General features: G+C 45.1%; 1 protein-coding gene across 1 annotated transcript in view; it reads left to right on the forward strand.

Annotated features, from left to right (window-relative positions):
* Window positions 1-25,222, forward strand: part of LOC121289590 (transcription factor 7-like 2) — a 123,755-nt gene that overhangs the window by 1,599 nt on the left and 96,934 nt on the right. Inside the window, exon 2 of the mRNA XM_041209170.1 lies at window positions 23,532-23,551. The gene's annotated coding sequence lies outside the window, so the exon portion shown is untranslated. The remainder of the gene's footprint in view (window positions 1-23,531; window positions 23,552-25,222) is intronic.

Raw genomic sequence — 25,222 nt, forward strand, 5'->3', positions numbered from 1 at the left:
GGGTTGAGATGATTGACCTCCAATAATTACAACTAGACAACTGTGCTTGGTCCCTTCATCCTGACCAGAGAGAGAGAGGAAGTGGATGGGGGGGGAAAGAGTGAGGACCATTTTGTGAGGGAGTAAGAATCCAAGACTTGGAAGGTTTTAGATGAGACTTCTGGAGAGTGGGTGGAGGGAAGAGTTATGTTGAAGACTGAAGTCTTTGAGTGTTTAAGTGGGTTGTTAGGCTCTAGGAGGCTGCAGAGACTGAATGGGGCAAGAATGTGGAACAGCTTATGCAAGGATTTTATATGCAATTTGAGTTGCGGGGTTAGGAGCCAATGAGCAATGAACACTGCATGGTGACTTCTCAATGGCCTGACCTAATTCTAATCTGGGATGTTCTGGACGAGTCTGATGTGAACTGGATTCAGTGCAGATTCAGCTTGTGTGAACTGGCTGTAATTCCACAATTGAACCACATGAGGGCAATGCCCACGTACATACAGATTTCAAACCTTGTCAGCCCCAGAATTCTACAACCAAAATCAGCTGGGAGTGAGATACAGAGTAAAGCTCCCTCTACGCTGCCCCATCAAATACTCCCAGACAGGTACAGCACGAGGTTAAATACAGAGTAAAGCTCCCTCTGCACTGTCCCCGTCAAACACTCCCAGGACAGAAATAGAAACACTTGGAAAAGCTCAGGTCTGGCAGCATCGATGGAGAAGAGCAAAGTTGACGTTTCGAGTCCTCATGACCCTTCAACAGAACTAAGTGGGAAAGGGGTGAAATTAATGCTGGTTTAAGAGGTGGGGTGGGGAAGAAGGTGGGGTGGTGTTGGGACAAGCAAGCAGTGATAGTAGGAGATAACCAAAAGATGTCACAGACAAAAGAACAAAGAGGTGTTGAAGGTGGTGATATTATCTAAAAGAATGTGCTAATTAAGAGTGGAGAGCAGGACGAGCAAGGTAGTGGGGCTGGGGTGAAATAAACAATGGGTGGAATAAATTTGAAAATAATGGAAATAGGTGGGAAAAGAAAAATCTATATAAATTACTGGAAAAAACAAAAGGGAGGGGGGAAGAAACGGAAAGGCGGTGGGGATGGAGGAGGGAGTTCAAGATCTAAAGTTGTTCAACTCAATATTCAGTCCGGAAGGCTGTAAAGTGCCTAGTCGGAAGATGAGGTGCTGTACCTCCAGTTTGCGTTGAGCTTCACTGGAACAATGCAGCAAGCCAAGGACAGACATGTGGGCATGAGAGCAGGGTGGAGTGTTAAAATGGCAAGCGACAGGGAGGTTTGGGTAATGCTTATGGACAGACCGAAGTTGTTCTGCAAAGCGGTCACCCAGTCTGCGTTTGGCCTCTCCAATGTAGAGGAAACCGCGTTGGGAGCAACGAATGCAGTAGACTAAGTTGGGGGAAATGCAAGTGAAATGCTGCTTCACTTGAAAGGAGTGTTTGGACCCTTGGACGATGAGGAGAGAGGAAGTGAAGGGACAGGTGTTGCATATTTTGCATTTGCATGGGGAGGTGCCGTAGATGGGGGTTGAGGAGTAGGGGGTGATGGAGGAGTGGACCAGGGTGTCACGGAGGGAATGATACTCCCAGGACAGGTACAGCACAGGGTTACATACAGAGTAAAGCTCCCACTACACTGTTCCCCTCAAACATTCCCAGGGCAGGTACAGCATGGGGCTAGGTACAGAGTAAAGCTCCCTCTACACTGTCCCCATCAAACACTCCCAGGACAGTTACAGCATGGGGTTAGATACAGAGTAAAGCTCCTTCTATACTGTCCCTATCAAACACTCCCAGGACAGGTACAGCACGGGGCTAGATACAGAGTAAAGCTCCCTCTACACCATCCCCATCAAACGTTCCCAGGACAGGTACAGCACGGGGTTAGATACAGAGTAAATCTCCCTCTACACCGTCCCCATCAGACACTCCCAGGACAGGTACAGCACGGGGTTAGATACAGAGTAAAGCTCTGTCTACACTGTCCCATCAAATGCTCCCAGGACTGGTACAGCACGGGGTTCGATACAGAGTAAAGCTCCCTCTACACTGTCCCCATCAAACACTCCCAGGACAGGTACAGCACGGGGCTAGATACAGAGTAAAGCTCCCTCTACACCGTCCCCATCAAACGCTCCCAGGACAGGTACAGCACGGGGTTAGATACAGCGTATAGGTCCACAGACACTGTCGCCATTAAACATCCCAGGGCAGGTACAGCACAGGTTAGATACGGAGTAAATCTCCCTCTACACTGTCCCGATCAAACACTCCCAGGACAGGTACAGTACAGGGTTAGATACAGAGTAAATCTCCCTCTACACCGTCCCCATCAGACACTCCCAGGACAGGTACAGCACGGGGTTAGATACAGAGTAAAGCTCTGTCTACACTGTCCCATCAAATGCTCCCAGGACTGGTACAGCATGGGGTTCAATACAGAGTAAAGTTCCCTCTACACTGTGCCCATCAAACACGTCCAGGACAAGTACAGCATGGAGTTAGATACAGGGTAAAGCTCCCTCTAGCCTGTACCATCAAATACTCCCAGGACAGGTACAGCACGGGTTAGATACAGAGTAAAGCTCCATCTATACTGTCGCCAGCAAACACTCCCAGGACAGGTACAGCACGGGGTAGCTACAGAGTAAAGCTCCCCTGACACTGCCCCATCAAACACTCTCAGACAGGTACAACACTTGGTTAGATACAGATTAAATCTCCCTCTACACTGTCCCCATCAAACAACCCCAGGACAGCTGCAGCACAGGGTTAGATACAGAATAAAGCTCCCTCTACACTGCCCCATCAAACGCTCCAGAAAGGCACAGCATGCGGTTAGATACAGAATAAAGCTCCCTCTACACTGTCCCATCAAATACTCCCAGGATAGGTACAGCACGAGGTTAGATACAGAGTAAAGCTCCTTCTACACTGTCGGCATCAAACACTCCCAGGGCAGGTACTGCACGTGGTTAGATACAGAGTAAAGCACCCTCTATACTATCCCATCAAACACTCCCAGGACAGGTAAAGCACGGAGTTAGATACAGAGTAAAGGTCGCTCTATGCTGCCCCATCAAACACGTCCAGGACAAGGACAGCACGGGGTTAGATACAGAGTAAAGCTCCTCCTACTCTATCCCCATCAAACACTCCCATGACAGGTGCAGCACAGGGTTAAATCTCCCTCTACACTGTGCCCATCACACGCTCAGGACAGGTACAGCACGAGGTTAGATACAGAGTAAAGCTCCCCTGACACTGCCCCATCAAACACTCTCAGACAGGTACAGCACAGGATAAGATACAGAGTAAAGCTTCTTCTACATCATCCCCATAAAATACTCCCAGGACAGGTACACCACGGGGTTAGATACAGGGTAAAGCTCGCTCTGTGCTGCCCCATCAAACACTCATAGGACAGGTACAGCACGGGGTTAGATACAGAGTAAAGCTCCCCTGACACTGCCCCATCAAACGCTCTCAGACAGGTACAGCACGGGATAAGATATAGAGTAAAGCCTCTTCTACACCATCCCCATAAAATACTCCCAGGACAGGTACACCATGGGGTTAGATACAGAGTAAAGATCGCTCTATGCTGCCCCATCAAACACTTCCAGGACAAGGACAGCACGGGGTTAGATACAGAGTAAAGCTCCTCCTACTCTATCCCCATCAAACACTCCCATGACAGGTACAGCACAGGTTTAGATACAAACTAAATCTCCCTCTACACTGTGCCCATCACACACGCTCAGGACAGGTACAGCACTGGGTTAGATACAGAGTAAAGTTCCCTTTATACTGTCCCATCAAAGACATCCAGGACAAGACAGCACGAGGTTAGATACAGAGTAAAGCTCCTTCTACATTGTCCCATCAAACATTCCCAGGGCAGGTACAGCACAGGGTTAGATACAGAGTAATGCTCCATCTACACCATCGCCATCAAACTCTCCCAGGACAGGTACAACACATGGTTAAATACAGAGTAAAGCTGCCTCTACACTGTTGCCATCAAACAGTCCCAGGGCGGATACAGCCTGGGGTTACATACAGAGTAAAGTTCCCTCTACAGTGTTGCCATCAAACACTCCTAGGGCAGAAACAGCACTGGGTTAGATACAGACTAAAGCTCCCTCTATACTGTCCCATCAAAAACGTTCAAGACAAGTACAACACGGGATTACATACAGAGTAAAGCTCCCCTGACACTGTCCCCATCAAACACTCCCAGGGCAGGTACTGCACAGGCATAGATTGAGCAAAGCTCTCCTTATCATGTCCCCATCAAACTCTCCCAGGATAAGTACAGCACGGAGTTACATACAGAGTAAAGCTCCCTCTAGACTGTCCCATCAAATATTCCCAGGACAGGTACAGCACGTGTTAGATACAGAGTAAAGCTTCGCCTACACTGTCCCATCAAATACTCCCAGGACAGTTACAGCATGGTGTTAGATACAGAATAAAGCTCCCTCTACACTGTCCCATCAACACTCCCAGCGCAGGTACAGCACGGGGGTAGCTACAGATTAAGCTCCCTCTAGACCGTCCCATCAAATATATCCAGAACAGGTACAGCACGAGGTTCGATATAGAGTAAAGCTCCCTCTACACCGTCGCCATCAAATTCTCCCAGGACAGGTACAACACTGGGTTAGATACAGAGTAAAACTCCCTTTACACTGTGCCCATCAAACACGGCCAGGACAAATACAGCACAGGGTTAGATACAGAGGAAAGCTGCCTCTACACAGTCCCCATAAAACACTCCCATGACAGATACAGCACGGGATAAGATACAGAGTAAAGCTTCTTCTACACCATCCCCATAAAATACTCCCAGGACAACTACACCACAGGGTTAGATACAGAGTAAAGCTCGCTCTGTGCTACCCCATCAAACACTCCCAGGACAGGTAAAGCACGGGGTTAGATACAGAGTAAAGGTTGCTCTATGCTGCCCCATCAAACATGTCCAGGACAAGGACAGCACGGGGTTAGATACAGAGTAAAGCTCCTCCTACTCTATCCCCATCAAACACTCCCATGACAGGTACAGCACAGGGTTAGATACAGACTAAATCTCCCTCTATACTGTGCCCATCACACGCTCAGGACAGGTACAGCACGGGGTTAGATACAGAGTAAAGCTCCCCTGACACTGCCCCATCAAACGCTCTCAGACAGGTACAGCACGGGATAAGATATAGAGTAAAGCTTCTTCTACACCATACCCATAAAATACTCCCAGGACAGGTACACCACGGGGTTAGATACAGAGTAAAGATCGCTCTATGCTGCCCCATCAAACACGTCCAGGACAAGAACAGCACGGGGTTAGATACAGAGTAAAGCTCCTCCTACTCTATCCCCATCAAACAATCCCATGACAGGTACAGCACAGGGTTAGATACAGAGCAATGCTCCATCTACACCATCGCCATCAAACTCTCCCAGGACAGATACAACACATGGTTAAATACAGAGTAAAGCTGCCTCTACACTGTTGCCATCAAACAGTCCCAGGGCGGATACAGCCTGGGGTTACATACAGAGTAAAGTTCCCTCTACAGTGTTGCCATCAAACACTCCTAGGGCAGGTACAGCACTGGGTTAGATACAGACTAAAGCTCCCTCTATACTGTCCCATCAAAAACGTTCAAGACAAGTACAACACGGGGTTAGATACAGAGTAAAGCTCCCCTGACACTGTCCCCATCAAACACTCCCAGGGCAGGTACTGCACAGGCATAGATTGAGCAAAGCTCTCCTTATCATGTCCCCATCAAACTCTCCCAGGATAAGTACAGCACGGAGTTACATACAGAGTAAAGCTCCCTCTAGACTGTCCCATCAAATATTCCCAGGACAGGTACAGCACGTGTTAGATACAGAGTAAAGCTTCGCCTACACTGTCCCATCAAATACTCCCAGGACAGTTACAGCATGGTGTTAGATACAGAATAAAGCTCCCTCTACACTGTCCCATCAAACACTCCCAGCGCAGGTACAGCACGGGGGTAGCTACAGATTAAGCTCCCTCTAGACTGTCCCATCAAATATATCCAGAACAGGTACAGCACGAGGTTCGATATAGAGTAAAGCTCCCTCTACACCGTCGCCATCAAATTCTCCCAGGACAGGTACAACACTGGGTTAGATACAGAGTAAAACTCCCTTTACACTGTACCCATCAAACACGGCCAGGACAGATACAGCACAGGGTTAGATACAGAGGAAAGCTGCCTCTACACAGTCCCCATAAAACACTCCCAGGACAACTACACCACAGGGTTAGATACAGAGTAAAGCTCGCTCTGTGCTACCCCATCAAACACTCCCAGGACAGGTAAAGCATGGAGTTAGATACAGAGTAAAGGTCGCTCTATGCTGCCCCATCAAACACGTCCAGGACAAGGACAGCACGGGGTTAGATACAGAGTAAAGCTCCTCCTACTCTATCCCCATCAAACACTCCCATGACAGGTACAGCACAGGGTTAGATACAGACTAAATCTCCCTCTACACTGTGCCCATCACACGCTCAGGACAGGTACAGCACGGGGTTAGATACAGAGTAAAGCTCCCCTGACACTGCCCCATCAAACACTCTCAGACAGTTACAGCACAGGATAAGATACAGAGTAAAGCTTCTACATCATCCCCATAAAATACTCCCAGGACAGGTACACCACGGGGTTAGATACAGGGTAAAGCTCGCTCTGTGCTGCCCCATCAAACACTCATAGGACAGGTACAGCACGGGGTTAGATACAGAGTAAAGCTCCCCTGACACTGCCCCATCAAACGCTCTCAGACAGGTACAGCACGGGATAAGACATAGAGTAAAGCTTCTTCTACACCATCCCCATAAAATACTCCCAGGACAGGTACACCACGGGGTTAGATACAGAGTAAAGATCGCTCTATGCTGCCCCATCAAACACGTCCAGGACAAGGACAGCACGGGGTTAGATACAGAGTAAAGCTCCTCCTACTCTATCCCCATCAAACACTCCCATGACAGGTACAGCACAGGTTTAGATACAGACTAAATCTCCCTCTACACTGTGCCCATCACACACGCTCAGGACAGGTACAGCGCTGGGTTAGATACAGAGTAAAGTTCCCTTTATACTGCCCCATCAAAGACATCCAGGACAAGACAGCACGAGGTTAGATACAGAGTAAAGCTCCTTCTACATTGTCCCATCAAACATTCCCAGGGCAGCTACAGCACAGGGTTAGATACAGAGCAATGCTCCATCTACACCATCGCCATCAAACTCTCCCAGGACAGGTACAACACATGGTTAAATACAGAGTAGAGCTCCCTCTACACTGTTGCCATCAAACAGTCCCAGGGCGGATACAGCCTGGGGCTACATACAGAGTAAAGTTCCCTCTACAGTGTTGCCATCAAACACTCCTAGGGCAGGTACAGCACTGGGTTAGATACAGACTAAAGCTCCCTCTATACTGTCCCATCAAAAACGTTCAAGACAAGTACAACACGGGGTTAGATACAGAGTAAAGCTCCCCTGACACTGTCCCCATCAAACACTCCCAGGGCAGGTACTCACAGGCATAGCTTGAGCAAAGCTCTCCTTATCATGTCCCCATCAAACTCTCCCAGGACAAGTACAGCACGGGGTTACATACAGAGTAAAGCTCGCTCTAGACTGTCCCCATCAAACACTCCCAGACTGTTACTGCAAGTGGTTAGATACAAAGGAATGCTGCCTCTACACTGTCCCCATAAAACACTCCCAGCACAAGTACAGCACGGGTTTAGGTACAGATCAAAGCTCCCTCTGCACTGCCCCCATCAAACACTCCCAGCGCATGTACAGCACAGGCATAGAATGAGTAAAGCTCTCCTTATTGTGTCCCCATCAAACTCTCCCAGGACAGGTACAGCACAGGGCTAGATACAGAGTAAAGCTCCCCTGACACTGTCCTCATCAAATACACCCAGGTCAGGTACAGCACGGTGTTAGATCCAGAGTAAAGCTCCCTCTATACTGTCCCATCAAACACGTCCAGGACAAGGACAGCATGGGGCTAGATACAGAGTAAAGCTCCCCTGACACTGTCCTCATCAAACACACCCAGGTCAGGTACAGCACGGTGTTAGATCCAGAGTAAAGCTCCCTCTATACTGTCCCATCAAACACGTCCAGGACAAGGACAGCATGGGGTTAGATACAGAGTAAAGCTCCCTCTATACTGTCCCATCAAACACATCCAGGACAAGGACAGCACAGGGTTAGATAAAGAGTAAAGCTCCTTCTACACTGTTGCCATCAAATACCCCCAGGACAGGTACAGCACAAGGTTTAGATACAGAGTAAATCTTCTTTTACACAGTCGCCATCAAACACTTCCAGGACAGGTACATCATGGTGTTGGATACAGAGTAAAGCTCCCTCTATACTAAGCCCATCAAATACTCCCAGGACAATTATAGCACGGGGTTAGATACAGAGTAAAGCTCCCTCTACACTGTCCCATTAAATACGTCCAGGACAAGGACAGCACGGGGTTAGATACAGAGTAAAGCTCCTTCTACATTGTCCCATCAAACACTCCCAGGGCAGGTACAGCACAGGGTTAGATACAGAGCAATGTTCCGTCTACACCATTGCCATCAAACCCTCCCAGGACAGGTACAACACTTGGTTAGATACAGAGTAAAGCTCCCTCTACACTGTTGCCATCAAACAGTCCAGGGGCAGATGCAGCATGGAGTTACATACAGAGTAAAGCTCCGGCTACACTGATCCCATCAAACACTCCCAGGGCAGGTACTGCACAGGCATAGATTGAGCAAAGCTCTCCTTATCATGTCCCAATCAAACTCTCCCAGGACAAGTACAGCACAGGGTTACATACAGGATAAAGCTCCCTCTAGACTGTCCCATCAAATACTCCCAGGATAGGTACAGCACTGGTTAGATACAGAGTAAAGCTCCTTCTACACTGTTTCCAGCAAAAACTCCCAGGGCATGTACAGCACGGTGTTAGATACAGAATAAAGCTCCCTCTACACTGTCCCATCAAACACTCCCAGGACAGGTATAGCACAGGGTTAAATACAGACTAAAACTCCCTCTGCACTGCCTCCATCAAACAATCCCAGGGCAGTTACAGCACAGGCATAGAGAGAATAAAGCTCTCTTTATCATGTCCCCCTTAAACTCTCCCAGGACAGGTACAGCATGGTGTTAGATACAGAGTAAAGCTCCCCTGACACTGTCCTCATCAAACACTCCCAGGGCAGCTACAGCACGGGGTTGGATACAGAGTAAAGCTCCCTGTATACTGTCTTCATCAAATGCTCCCAGGACAGTTACAGCATGGTGTTAGATGCAGAGTAAAGCTCCCTCTACACTGTCCCCATCAAACACTCCCAGGACAGTTATAGCACAGGGTTAGATACAGACTAAAACTCCCCCTGCACTGCCCCATCAAACACTCTCAGGGCAGTTACAACACAGGCATAGATAGAGTAAAGCTCTCTTTATCATGTCCCCCTTAAACTCTCCCAGGACAGGTATAGCATAGGGATAGATACAGAGTAAAGCTCCCCTGAAACTGTCCTCATCAATCACTCCCAGGACAGGTATAGCACAGGGTTAGATACAGACTAAAGCCCCCTCTATACTGTCCCATCAAACACGACCAGGACAAGGACAGCATGGGTTTAGATACAGAGTAAAGCTCCTTCTACAATGTCCCCATCAAACACTCCCAGGTCAGGTACAGCACGGTGTTAGATACAGAATAATGCTCCCTCTACCCTGTGCCCATCAAATACACCCAGGTCAGGTACAGCACGGTGTTAGATACAGAGTAAAGCTCCCTCTACACTGTCCCCATCAAATACTCCAGGACAGGTACAGCGCGGTGTTAAATACAGAGTAAAGCTCCCCTGACACTGCCCCATCAAACCCTCTTGGACAGGTACAGCACAGACTAAGATACAGAGGAAAGCTGCCTCTACACTGTCCCCATAAAACACTCCCATGACAGGTACAGCACTGGGTTAGATACAGAGTAAAGTTCCCTTTATACTGTCCCATCAAAGACATCCAGGACAAGACAGCACGAGGTTAGATACAGAGTAAAGCTCCTTCTACATTGTCCCATCAAACACTCCCAGGGCAGCTACAGCACAGGATTAGATACAGAGCAATGCTCCATCTACACCATCGCCATCAAACTCTTCCAGGACAGATACAACACATGGTTAAATACAGAGTAAAGCTGCCTCTACACTGTTGCCATCAAACAGTCCCAGGGCGGATACAGCCTGGGGTTACATACAGAGTAAAGTTCCCTCTACAGTGTTGCCATCAAACACTCCTAGGGCAGGTACAGCACTGGGTTAGATACAGACTAAAGCTCCCTCTATACTGTCCCATCAAAAACGTTCAAGACAAGTACAACACGGGGTTAGATACAGAGTAAAGCTCCCCTGACACTGTCCCCATCAAACACTCCCAGGGCAGGTACTGCACAGGCATAGATTGAGCAAAGCTCTCCTTATCATGTCCCCATCAAACTCTCCCAGGATAAGTACAGCACGGAGTTACATACAGAGTAAAGCTCCCTCTAGACTGTCCCATCAAATATTCCCAGGACAGGTACAGCACGCGTTAGATACAGAGTAAAGCTTCGCCTACACTGTCCCATCAAATACTCCCAGGACAGTTACAGCATGGTGTTAGATACAGAATAAAGCTCCCTCTACACTGTCCCGTCAAACACTCCCAGCGCAGGTACAGCACGGGGGTAGCTACAGATTAAGCTCCCTCTAGATTGTCCCATCAAATATATCCAGAACAGGTACAGCACGAGGTTCGATATAGAGTAAAGCTCCCTCTACACCTTCGCCATCAAATTCTCCCAGGACAGGTACAACACTGGGTTAGATACAGAGTAAAACTCCCTTTACACTGTACCCATCAAACACGGCCAGGACAGATACAGCACAGGGTTAGATACAGAGGAAAGCTGCCTCTACACAGTCCCCATAAAACACTCCCATGACAGATACAGCACGGGATAAGATACAGAGTAAAGCTTCTTCTACACCATCCCCATAAAATACTCCCAGGACAACTACACCACAGGGTTAGATACAGAGTAAAGCTCGCTCTGTGCTACCCCATCAAACACTCCCAGGACAGGTAAAGCACGGGGTTAGATACAGAGTAAAGGTTGCTCTATGCTGCCCCATCAAACATGTCCAGGACAAGGACAGCACGGGGTTAGATACAGAGTAAAGCTCCTCCTACTCTATCTCCATCAAACACTCCCATGACAGGTACAGCACAGGGTTAGATACAGACTAAATCTCCCTCTACACTGTGCCCATCCCACGCTCAGGACAGGTACAGCACGGGGTTAGATACAGAGTAAAGCTCCCCTGACACTGCCCCATCAAACACTCTCAGACAGGTACAGCACGGGATAAGATACAGAGTAAAGCTTCTTCTACATCATCCCCATAAAATACTCCCAGGACAGGTACACCACGGGGTTAGATACAGAGTAAAGCTCGCTCTGTGCTGCCCCATCAAACACTCATAGGACAGGTACAGCACGGGGTTAGATACAGAGTAAAGCTCCCTTGACACTGCCCCATCAAACGCTCTCAGACAGGTACAGCACGGGATAAGATATAGAGTAAAGCTTCTTCTACACCATCCCCATAAAATACTCCCAGGACAGGTACATCACGTGGTTAGATACAGAGTAAAGATCGCTCTATGCTGCCCCATCAAACACGTCCAGGACAAGGACAGCACGGGGTTAGATACAGAGTAAAGCTCCTCCTACTCTATCCCCATCAAACAATCCCATGACAGGTACAGCACAGGTTTAGATACAGACGAAATCTCCCTCTACACTGTGCCCATCACACACGCTCAGGACAGGTACAGCACTAGTTTAGATACAGAGTAAATCTCCTTCTACACTGCCCCATCAAACACTCCCAGCACTGGTACAGCATGGGGTTAGATACAGAGTAGAGCACCCCTGACACTGTCCCCATCAAACACTCCAAGGACAAGTATAGCACGCAGTTAGATACAGAGCAAATCTCCCTCCACGCTGTCCCCATCAAACACTCCCAGGACTGGAACAGCACGGGGTTAGATACAGAGTAAAGCTCCCTCTACAATGTCCCATCAAATACTCCCAGGACCGGTACAGCAAGGGGTTAGATACAGAGCAATGTTCCGTCTACACCATCGCCATCAAACCCTCCCAGGACAGGTACAACACTTGGTTAGATACACAGTAAAGCTCCCTCTACACTGTTACCATCAAACAGTCCCAAGGCAGATGCAGCACGGGGTTACATACAGAGTAAAGCTCCCTCTACACTGTTCCCAAAAAACACTCCCAGGGCAGGTACTGCACAGGCATACATTGAGTAAAGCTCTCCTTATCGTGTCCCAATCAAACTCTCCCAGGACAAGTACAGCACGGGGTTACATAAAGGGTAAAGCTCCCTCTAGACTGTCCCATCAAATACTCCCAGGATAGGTACAGCATGGGGTTAGATACAGAGTAAAGCCCCCTCTATACTGTCCCATCAAACACGTCCAGGACAAGGACAGCACGGGGTTAGATACAGAGTAAAGCTCCTTCTACACTGTTGCCAGCAAAAACTCTCAGGGCATGTACAGCACGGTGTTAGATACAGAATAAAGCTCCCTCTACACTGTCCCATCAAACACTCCCAGGACAGGTATAGCACAGGGTTGGATACAGACTAAAACTCCCCGTGCACTGCCCCCATCAAACACTCCCAGGGCCGTTACAACACAGGCATAGATAGAGTAAAGCTCTCTTTATCATGTCCCCCTTAAACTCGCCCAGGGCAGGTATAGCATGGGGTTAGATACAGAGTAAAGCTCCCCTGAAACTGTCCTCATCAAACACTTCCAGGGCAGGTACAGCATGGGGTGGGATACAGAGTAAAGCTCCCTCTATACTGTCCCATCAAACACGTCCAGGACAAGGACAGCACGGGGTTAGATACAGAGTAAAGCTCCTTCTACAATGTCGCCATCAAACACTCCCAGGGCAAGTACAGCACAGGGTTAGATACAGAGCAATGCTCTGTCTACACCATCGCCATCAAATGCTCCCAGGGCAGGTACAACATTGTGTTAGATACAGGGTAAAGCTCCCTCTACACTGTTGCCATCAAACACTCCCAGGGCAGATACAGCATGGGGTTACATATAGTGTAAAGCTCCCTCTACACTAGGCCCATAAAACACTCCCATGACAGGTACAGCACGGTATAAGATACAAAGTATAGCTTCTTCTACACTATTCCCATAAAACACTCCAAGGACAGGTACACCACGGGGATAGATACAGAGTAAAGCTCCATTTACACTGTCCCCATCAAACACTCCCAGGACAGGTACAGAACCGGGTTAGATTCAGAGGAAAGCTGCCTCTACACAGTCCCCTAAAACACTTCCATGGCAAATGCGAATTTGGTCAAATTCCAAATGGAAAACTTGTTGTGTAATTTGTACAGATTTTGAGATGCGTGCCTGGAATTCAGTAGTAATAACCACCTTGTCTTATTGGTTTTTACAAAACTAGATTAAACATTTATTTACAAGAAAAATTATTTTTGAACACATACCTAGATGTACAAATTACTAATATGAAATCTTCTAAATCCCTTACTTAATCTGACTTCCAGTTACACTTTTGTTAAGGCAGCAGTGAGACTGGATTTATAAAGCGCCAGGCAGTGTGACCCACAATTCCCTGAACCAATTGAATCCAGTGAGTTTTCTTAACTTCAGCTCTTTGAAGACAGCAGCTTGAGGCATAGACGCTGAAAGCTTTTCACATTTGTTAGATCTTAAAATCACTATGTCTTTGGATTTTATCTTTCTGATAATAAAAATCTCCCAGTACTAAATTTTACCAGTAATCTTTGGGAAAAATAAACACACTGTTTCCGAACTTCACCTGGCTGTGTGACACACTTCACTCCCTCTTTTAAAAACAATTTAGCCTGGTTTATTTAAAAATGCAAATGGTCATTTGATACCCTGGTTTACCTACTTAACATTTCAAACCTAGCTCCTCATCTACCACATCAAATCAATCAGACCAGCTGCCTTTAATCCAATTAAGACACATAGACATAGATACGACTATTTTACAATAAATTCCAATAACATCTTGAGAATTATTATATCTTCCTGACATACCCCTCCATTTTAAATTATGACGGTTCATTTTTACTAAGACTGCTTCATTTTTATTAACCCACTATTTACTATCTCCTATACTTATCTATGTACTTACACTGTTACATTAGCAGATGCATGTATATATATATATATATTTATATATATACACAAATCCATTGTATCGACAGAAATCATTTCAGTTCCGTGTCCAGATTTTAAATGTCCAATTTTCCCTTTAAGCTTCAACTTTTGATAATGCATTTGCAATCAGATTTTTTCCTCCCGCCGCAAGTACAATCTGTAGATTAAATGGTTGGATTAATAAATTCCATCTGAATAGCCTTGCACTTCTGTCATGAAATTTGTCCAGAAACTTTAAAGGATTGAGGTCTATATAAACAGTTGTTTCTGACGAATTGTTTGCAACATAAATCTCAAAATGCTATAATGCTAACACCAAACCCAAAGACTCCTTTTCAATCGTTAAATATCTTCTCTGTTGTACATTTAATTTCTGTGAAAAATACCCGATCGGTTTTTCAATTCTATTTTCTTGTGCCCCAGTGCCTATGTCACTTGCGTCAACGGCCAACTTAAATTGCTTGGCGTAATTGGGTGCTGTCAAGACTGGTGTTGTAGCTAATACAGTTTTCAAACTGTCAAATCCCTTCTGGCACTCCTGTGTCCACTGAAGCTCTTGTTTTTTTAAAAAATAGTGCAGTCAGTGGAGCAACCACACGGCTAAAATTTGGTACAAATTTCTGATAAAACTCACTCATGCCCAGAAATCTCCAAACTTCTTGTTTAGTTGTAGGCACTGGGAAATCCACGATAGCCTTGACTTTCACATCTCTCGGAGCCACCTCACCATGTCCAATGGTATGGCCTGGATATATAATTTGCGTTTTTGCAAAATCATTTTAGCCAAGTTCATCACCAAATTAGCTTCTTGCAATCGAGTAAATAATTCTTCCAGATGTTGTAAATGCACCTCCCACGTCTGACTGAAAACTATCAAGTTGTCAATGTAAACAGCACAATGCTTAGACCTGCAATTACTTTGTTTTTCAGTCTTTGGAATGTTGCAGGTGCATTTTTCATACCAAACAGCATGACTTTAAAATGATATAGTCCATCTGGTGTCACAAAAGCTGATTCTTCCTTTGCTCTCTCCGATAACAGTACTTGCCAATATCCTTTTAGCAAATCAATCTTTGTGATAAACATTTCATTGTTCCACTTTCTCATCACAGTCTTCCAACTATGGTATAGGATATGAATCTGCTTTTTTCACTATATTCACCTTTCGATAGTCCACACGCAGTCTTTGTGTTCCATCCAGTTTCAGTACCAGCACAATGGGCGAACTCCAGTTACTGCAACTAGACTCAATGACATCATTTTGAAACACGAATTCAACTTCTTTCTGTGCTTGTGATAACTTTGCTGGATTTAATCTACAAGGATGTTGCCTTAGCGAAGATTAAACTTCTACACTTACACCTCTAAACTAGTTGGAAAGGACTGAAACCAGTCAATGCTTTAGGAGCGCCCCTAATAGTAAACAACAAGGATGGAATTCCCCTATCCCAATCCTGTGGATAATATTGACTATACACTCACATCATAGTTTTTAGAGTTTGGTGCCATCTTTCCAAAGCCCCTTGTGATTCAAGATGGTAAGCTAAATTTGTCCTTCCTAACTTATTTCCACAAATATCTTTGTGTGACCACAATAGCTTCACTTTGACACTTGTCTGGAAGGTAACTCAATATTACATTTAAATTTTCAAGTACCCCTCATTATCCAATTTGATTAGAGGAAAATAAATTTCAGAATCCTGCATTTCTATTTCTTTCTCATTATCTACCACCACTAATACCTCCTTTTGCTTCTCTTCCCTATCAAAGTACTTTTTAAGCATACTTACATGACACACTCTCTGCTTCTTTCTTCTATCTGGCGTATTTATTAAATAATTTACTTCACTCAGTTTCTTTTCAATCCTGTAAGGCCCATTAAACCTTGCCTTTAATGAGTCACCCAGTACTGGTAATAGAACTAGCACTTTCTCCCCAACCACAAAACTATGAGCTGTAGCTTTCCTGTCTTTCACTTTCATCACTTGCTGTGATATCTTTAAATGTTCCCTAGCTAACTCTCATGCTGTGTTCAATCTCTCTGAAATTTGATACATAATCCAGGAGAGTAGTTTCTGAATTTTGACCCACCAATTTCTCAGGAATCAATTTCAGTGGTCCTCTCACCTCATGACCATAAAACTAGTTGGAAAGGACTGAAACCAGTCAATGCATTAGGAGCGCCCCTAATAGTAAACAACAAGAATGGAATTCCCCTATCCCAATCCTGTGGATAATGTTGACCATACACTTTCATCATAGTTTTTAGAGTTTGGTGCCATCTTTCCAAAGCCCCTTGTGATTCAAAATGGTAAGCTGTTGATTTCAACTGTTTTTTCCCCAAACTGTCCATAACCTCCTTAAACAGCTGCAACATGAATTTTGAACCCTGATCTGATTGTATTTCTTTAGGTTAACCATCTTGCAAAAAAGTTAGTTAACTCCTCCGCAATTTTTTTGTTGTAATGGTTCTCAAAGGTATCGCTTCAGGAAACCTGGTAGACACATCCATTATTGTCAGTAAGTACTGATTTCCACTTTTCGTCTTAGGGAGGGGTCCTACACAATCAATCATGACCCGAGTAAAGGATTTTTCAAAAGCTTGAATTGGAATTAAAGGTGCTGGCTTAATCAGTACTTGTGGTTTCCCTGTCACCTGATGTGTGACATGTTCTACAGAATTTGACTACATCCCTATGCCATTCGAGCCAAAAAATGTTTTTATATCTTCACCTGTGTCTTTCTAATTCCTAGATGTTCCCCCATTGGCATTTCATGAGCTATCCTCAGAAGCTCATTCCTATATCCAACTGGTAGTACAATCTGATGCACCTCTCTCCAGCTTTCCTTTGCTGAAGCATGATAAGACCTCCATTTTCTCATTAAAACATTACCCTTAAGGTAATAACATTCTGGAATACACTTTGTCCTTGTTTCTGAGTAAGCTGTCTGATATAAATGTTGCAATATCTTTTTTCTGTAACTCCACTGACTTTGAGTTAAACACTTCAGCTGAATAGTCTTCTAGTCTTTCTTTCTGAACAACCTTATCAAACACAGTGTCAGCAATTGGATTTCCACACCTTCTCCCTGCCTTTGAACTTCCTGTTATTCTTGTTTCAGCCTATGAGCCTGTGACCTCATTAGCACGCAATCTGGAAACAAACCAGGATGCTCCTCTTGTGACACCTCTGTTGCTGTTCAACTACCATAGGCAACACCCACATCTGTGATCCAGCTATATCATTACCGAGAATAAATTGAACCCCTGCAATGGGCAAATTTGCCATTACTCCAACAATCACCTCACCTGTTTTCCACTTACTCCTTAAATTTACCTTCCACAATGGAATAGGTTTAGCATCTCCAGGAACCCCACTTACTTTCACCTGTTCCTGGAGTACTCCCTCTGAACAACAAATGTCACTATCCCACAACATTTAGGATTGCCTAGCCCCTGTGTCTCTTAAAATTTTAATACCTTTACCTACTCCACCCTGTACACATGGAAAAACTTTCCCCTCACATACACAATCTTTAAACATTTCTGCAGCCTCCTCCCCAGAACTCCCTTGGGGAAATTGTGAAAACATTCCCACTTCTTTACCTATCACTGATTCTCTCTGTACACAAACCACTGGTTTTTCCTGTGCCTGAACCTCAGAGCCCACAGTCCAGAACTTTTCTGCACCCCTATAATTCCAACAGATTTTCCCTGCAATTTCCAGCACACAGATTTTGTCCGACTTGATTACAATGAAAACACCTCAATTTTCGAATGTCACTTCTACCCTCAGCACCTTCCTTTTTATTCTGAGAAAAAACTTCCTTCGAATTTCCACCTACTCCTCTTCCCTGACTACTTACCTTCCTTTCACCTTCCCACTTTCTGTCCTTTTCTGATTTAAAAGGGTGATGAAAAAAAGGTTTAGCTTTATGAACTAACTCATAATCATCAGCTATCTCTGCTGCTTGTCTTACTGTTTTGAACCCTCTGTTTCCCCACATGAGTTCTCATTACCGAAGGGATTGAATCTTTAAATTCTTACAAAAGAATTACATCTCTAAGAGCTGTATATGTTGTCTCTATCTTTAATGCCCATATCCCCTAGTCAAAATAATTGTTTTACTCTTTCTATAAGTTTGCCCAGGCTGTTTTCTTACATTTCTAAATTTCTGCCTATATGCCTCAGGAACCAACTGATATGCACTCAAAATAGCCTTTTTTACCACATCATAGTTAACCGATATTTATTCTGACAATGAAGCATAAACCTCATGGGCTCTACCCACCAACCTGGATTGTAACAACAATGTTCAATTTTCCTGTGGCCATTTAATTTGTTTAGCTATCTTCTCAGATGAGATGAAGAATGCTTCACATCTCTTTCCTCAAAGTTTGGAAGAGCTTTTACAAATTTAAACATCTCCCCACAGGGGTTAAAGTTTTTTTCCTTATCAGAACTTTCCTCAGAACATGTGATCTCTTTTTTAACTTCCGGCCTTTTAAGCTGGTATGCCCTTTCTCTTCCCTTCTCTCCTTCTCTTGCTTCTCTTTCTTTATCCTTCTCTCTTGTCTGGAATTCCAGTTCCACCTTCCTTTCTTTCTCCTGCCTTTCTGCTTGCTCTCTTTGAAATGCCCTTTCTGTTTCTGCCCTTTCCTTTTCTGCTGCCTCTAGCTCAGGTTTTTTCATTTCTTTTGCTTGTTCAAGTTCAAGCTTCTTCATTTCTAACTGAGGTCTCACTACCTCCAGCTGTGACTCAGTAGTGCCAGGTATCACTTCCAACTTTAAATGCTGCGCTATACCTTCAATTATATCTGCTTTCTTTGCCCCTACAGATAACCCCAGTTATAATTTATCCACCAATTCCATTAATTTAACTTTAGTTATCTTTTGTAAACGGGCCAAAGTTATAACTTCAACTCCCAAACAAGTCTGAGCAACTGCCTAAGCCATGTTGCATTTGTTTAACAGTTTTGTTTATTTGTTCGACTGGAGATGGAAAAAATGCTGTTTGACTGTCAAGGATCAGCCAATCAGCTCAAAGATTGAAAAGTCTGCTGGCTTCCTGATTGGCTGGGAAGGTTGTGGGGATCGTTGTGTTTGGTGACCAATGGTGCAAAGTCATGTAAGAAACTCCAGGAATATATCCAATCAGCCCTAGTGTGAATGTAATGTCATGAAAGGGACTATAGAAATACAATTCTTTATTTCTTTTAAATTCCCCTACAAAATCAGAGTCCTAATGATCAGCCTAGTAAAAGTCTCTTGTGTCAATCTTACATGGCCTTTGGCTCCATCGAGGCCACTTCACCCTCCGCCACCCACCCGGCCCAGCGGCTGGAGATTTGACTCAGGCCTGGGCTCAAAGATGGAACTCTCAGACTGCAGCCTGATCCAGGACAGAGACATAGAAACGTGGAACATAGGAGCAGGAGTAGGTCATCCGACCCCTCGAGCTTGCTGTGCCATTCAATCTTATCATGGCTGATCCTCTATTTCAACACTGTACTCCCGTGCTCTGCCCATACCCCTTGACGCTTTAGAGTCCACTAATCTATCTATTTGCTTCTTAGATATATTCAGTGACTTGGCCTCCACAGTCTCTGTGGTAGAGAATTCCACAGGTTCACCAATCTCTGAGTGGAAGAAGTTTCTCCTCACCTCAGTCCTAAATGGCCTACCCCGTATCCTGAGATTGTGACCCCTTGTTCTAGACCTATCAGCTAAAGGAGGTGACATTCATGCATCCAGCCTGTCCAGCCCTGTCGGGATTTTATACGTTTCAATGCGATCTGCTCTCATTTTTCTAAACTCCAGTGAACACAGGCCTAGTTGGCCCAGTCCCTCCTCATATGACAATCCTGCCACCCCAGGAATCAGTCTAGTGAACCTTTGTTGCACTCCCTCTATGGAAATTATATCCTTTCTTAGGTAAGGAAACCAAAACTGCAGACAATACTCCAGGTGTGGTCTCATCAAGGTCCTGTACAGCTGCAGTAAGACATCCTTGCTCCTGTATTGAAGTTCTCTCGCAATGATCAGCCATGATCGTGTTGAATGGCGGGGCAGCCGAGGGGCTGAATTGCCTACTCCTGCTCCTAGTTCTTATGTTCTTATGAAGGCAACATGCCATTTACCTTCTTAACCGCTTGCTGCAGTTAAGGCTTTGGATGGGGGCTAGTTTGGGGAGCAGATCCCTGATCCACAGAGTGCAAAGCTGAGTAGTGGAAGCAGCATTACATCGAGCGGGAGACACATACGGAGCTAAATGGCAGCAGCAGACATTCAGTGGATAGATAGGTGATTGATTGGTGAACATTACCTATTATCTGAGGGCAGTGGATTAAACAAATAAATTTAGTTAACTGATGAATAGATTTTTAAATTTGCTAAGTTTTAAATTTAGTATATTGAAGTAAGCTGACGTTTAAGTAGGTCTTACGCTTGATTTGAATTCATCTCCCTAAAAATCAAGTGATATCAGCACAAGGGAAACAGCTGATTGATGAGTAAGTGGTGATTACTTATATATTTAAGTCTTAAGTTTATTTCCGTTCAGTCAGTTAGTACTCTGATAAATAGGGACATGGCAGCGCACCTGAGCCCTGTTGGATGCACATCTTGTTCCTGTGGGAATGCCAGGATACTTCTCATGTTTTGGACGACCACATGTGCAGGAAGCGTCATCAGCTGGAGGAGCTGAAACTCTGGGTTTCAGAGCTTGAACAGCATCTTGCAACACTGTGTTGCATCCATGAGGCTGAGAGATATGTAGATGGCACGTTTCTAGAAGTGGTTACCCTTCAGTTTAAGAGTGTAGGCAGAGAGGTGACCACCAGGCAGTCAAGAAGGATCAAGGACATAGCACAGAAGTCTCCTAAATAAAGCTCACTCTCCAACAAGTATTCAGTTCTTTATAATGGTGAGGGTAGTTCCTGTCTGGAGTATAGCCAGACCCAAGTCCACAACATTGTGACTGGCTTTGCTGTACATGGACAGGAGGACGATTGGAACAGTGATCAGGGATTCATAATGTGATCAGGCAAAGTCGACATGGTTTTATTTATTTATTAGAGTTTAATAAATTAACTAATTTATTAGAGTTCTTTGAGCAAGTAACAAGCAAGTTGGATGAAGTGGAACCTGTGGATGTGGTTTACTTGGATTTCCAAAATGCATTTGATAAGGTGGCATCACAGGTTACTACACAAGATAATAGTACATGGTTTAGAGGGTAACATACTGGCATGGATAATGGATTGGTTAGCAGGAAGCAGAGGGACCTGGGTGTCCTGGTACATGAATCACAAAAAGTTAGTTCACAGGTACATTAAGTGCTTAGGAAGGCAATTGGAATGTTGTCGTGTGTAACAAGAGGAATGGAATATAAAAGTACAGATGTTTTACCACAGCTGTACAGGACCTTGGTGAGACAATCTCTAGATTATTGTGTACAGTTGTAGTCTCCTTATTTGAAAAGGATATAATTGCCTTAGAAGCAGTTCAGAGAAGGTTCACTTGACTCATTCCTGGGATGAGGGTCTTATCTTATGAGGAAAGATTGAACAGATTGGGCCCATACCAATTGGAGTTTGGAAGAATGAGAGGCGATCTGATTGAAACACATAATATCCTGAGGGAACTCGATCGGGTGGATACTGGGAGGATGTTTCCTCTTTGGGGGCGACTAGAACCAGGGCACACAGTTTCAGAAAAAGAGGTCTCCTTTTTAAGATGGAGATGAGATATTTTTTCATGCAGAGGATGGTTAGTCTGTGGAGTTCACTTCCCAAAGAAAGTAGAATTTATTCAAGGCTGAGTTAAACAGATTTTTGATAGGCAAGCGAGTCAAGGGTTAAGGGGGGGCAGACGGGCAAGTGGAGTTGAGACCACAACCAAATCAGCCATGATCTTATTGAATGGTGGGGCAGGCTCGAAGGGTTGAATGGCCTCCTCCTGCTCCTAAGACCTATGTCCTAGGATTGTTAGGGGAACAGACAGACGTTTCTGCAGCTGCAGATGTGAACCATGATGGTATGCTGCCTCCCTTTTGCCAGGGTCAAGGAAATCATTGAGTGGCTCCAAAAGACTGAGCGGCATGATGAACAGGCAGTGGTCATGGTCCAAATCGGTACTGATGACATGGGTAAAAAGAGGGATGGGGCCCTGCAGGTAGATTTTAGGGAGCTAGGATAGAAATGAGCAGTCAGGTCCTCAGGTGTAGTAATCTTCAGATTTCTCCCAGTACCATGCTTTAATGAGTAGAGAAATAGGACAGAGCAGATGAATTTGTGGTTGTAAGGATGGTGCAGGAGGGAGGATTTTGATTCCTGTGATGTTAGGACTGGTTCTGGGGAAGATGGCACCTGTACAGGTTGATGGGTTCCACCTGAACAGAGTCGGGACTAGTGTCCTCACGGGGCAATTTGCGAGAGTTATTCGGATGGTTTAAACTAAGTTAGCAGGGAAATGGTAACATTAGAGAGGAAAAATAAGGTGCACAAAGAATCTGGAGAGACAAGAGAGCACTAGAGTAAAAAACAGGAAGGCATAAGGTTGGATTAGAGTAAGAGAGAACACAATAAGGTTTAAGTTAGTTTTGGAGTGCATATGCATGAACACATGACACATGGTAAATAACATTGATAAGCTGTAGGCCACATAGGAATATGATGCTGTGGCAATAATGGAAATCTGGTTCAAAACAGCACAGGTCTTAGTACTAAATCTGCACTGGAATGCTGCTTTGGGCTGCATTAGAGTGTGTAAATTGGAGTTTGGTGAGAGGGGGACTTTTAATGGTTAATCTCTATCTAAAGTCTAATCTTTCTTTAATTTGGCAATTAACTAAAAGTTGCTCTTTGGGTTTAGTGAAGTTGAGTTTTAGTCCAGCTTTAAAACAGGGGTTATACAGGCTCTGCTTGTAGCTGCAGCCAAATGAATGAGATAACTGGTTTAAACAGGTTTTCAGAAGCTAGATTTAGACAGCATAAAAGCAGACCATCTTACAGTGCTGCTTGTGTCTGCACTGGAGTGCTCCTTTGGGTTGCATTAGAATGCTTAAGTTGGAGTTCAGTGAGAGAGGGAAGGAAGTAATCCTTTCATTTTCTACCTTTCCTTAGGAAAAAGAGTGGTGGCCTTGGTAAGTAGGAGCTGGTGAGTATTTCTTCTGTCCTTAATATTCTCTAAACTAGAGGAAGCAAAAGTAAAGGGAGTCATTTAAGGATAAGTCATGGCAGAACAGCTCAGCCGCATGGAATGCTCCTCCTGCGCGATGTGAGAAATCAGGGACATTTCCGGTGTCCAGGATGACCACGTGTGCAGGTTGTGCCTCCAGCTGCAACAACTCGAAATCCACATTTTGGAGCTGGGGCTGTGGCGGGAGTCACTGCGGAGCATCTGCAAGGATGAGAAGCATCAGTGAGCTGGTCACACTGCAGGTAAAGAGTGCACAGGCAGAAAGAGAATGGCTGACCACCAGACAGAGTAAGAGTACCAGGCAGGTAGTGCAGAAGTCCCCTGGGTCCATCCCCCTTTTAAAGAAAATGTTCTGTTTTGGATACTGCTGGGGGAATTGGTTCTTCAGGGGAATGCAGCAAGAGCCAACTTCGTGGCACCATGAGTGGCTCACCTACACAGGAGGCAGAAAAAAGAATGGGAGAGCAATAGTGATAGTGGATCCTATCGTAAGGGGAACAGATAGATGTTTCTACGGCTGTAAATGTGACACCAGGATGGGATGTTGCGTCCCTGGTGCCAGGGCCAAGGATGTCACTGAGCGGTTGCAGCACATTCTGAAAGGAGAGGGTGAACAGCCAGAGGTTGTGGTCCATATCGGTACCAACAACATAGGTAAAAAGAGGGATGAGGTCCTGAAAGCAGAATATAGGGAGCTAGGAAATAAATTAAAAAGTAGGATCTCAAAGGTAGTAATTGCAGGATTACCCCCAGTGCCACGTGCTAGTGAGATCAGGAATAGGAGAATAGAACGGATGAGGCTGGAGAGATGGTGTAGGAGGGAGGGATTTAGATTCGTGAGGCATTGGGACCAATTCTGGGAAAGATGAGATCTGTACAAGCACCCCAGCGGGACTGGGACCAATACCCTCGCAGGGGTATTTGCTAGCACTGTAGGGAAGGGTTTAAACTCAAGTGGCAGGGGGATGGGAACCTGAGCAGGGAGACCCAAGAGAGGGAAACAAAGATAGAAACGAAAGACGGATAAGTAGAAAGCAAAGTGGAAGGCAGAGGAAACAAGGGATGGCACCAAATAGGGACATAACAAAAAAAAAGTGTAAAAGTGTTAAAAAGACAATTCTAAAGGCACTGTAGTTGAATGCATGGAGCATTCGCAATAAGGTAGATGAATTAACAGTGCAAAGAGATGTAAATGGGTACGATGTGATTGAGATTACGGAGACAGGGCTGCAGGGTGACCAAGGCTGGGAACTGAATATCCAGGGTACTCGATATAAGAACATAAGAAATAGGAACAGGAGTAGATCATTCGGGCCCTTAAGACTACTCCGCCATTCAATAAGATCATGGCTGACCTTGTACTTCGATTTCCACATTCCCATCTAACCCCGATAACCTTTGATTCCCTTGCCTAACAAGAATCTATCTACCTCTGCCTTAGAAATATTTAATGACCCCGCCTCCACCACATTCTGAGGCAGAGAGTTCCAGAGTCACACAACCCTTTGAGGGAAAAAAAATCTCATCTCTGTCCTAAAAGGGCAACCCCTAATTTTAAAGCAGTGCCCCCTAGTTCTGGACCTACCCACAAGAGGAAACATATTTTCCATGTCCA

This window comes from Carcharodon carcharias, chromosome 17 (genome assembly GCF_017639515.1).
Source record: "Carcharodon carcharias isolate sCarCar2 chromosome 17, sCarCar2.pri, whole genome shotgun sequence".
Taxonomy (NCBI): domain Eukaryota; kingdom Metazoa; phylum Chordata; class Chondrichthyes; order Lamniformes; family Lamnidae; genus Carcharodon; species Carcharodon carcharias.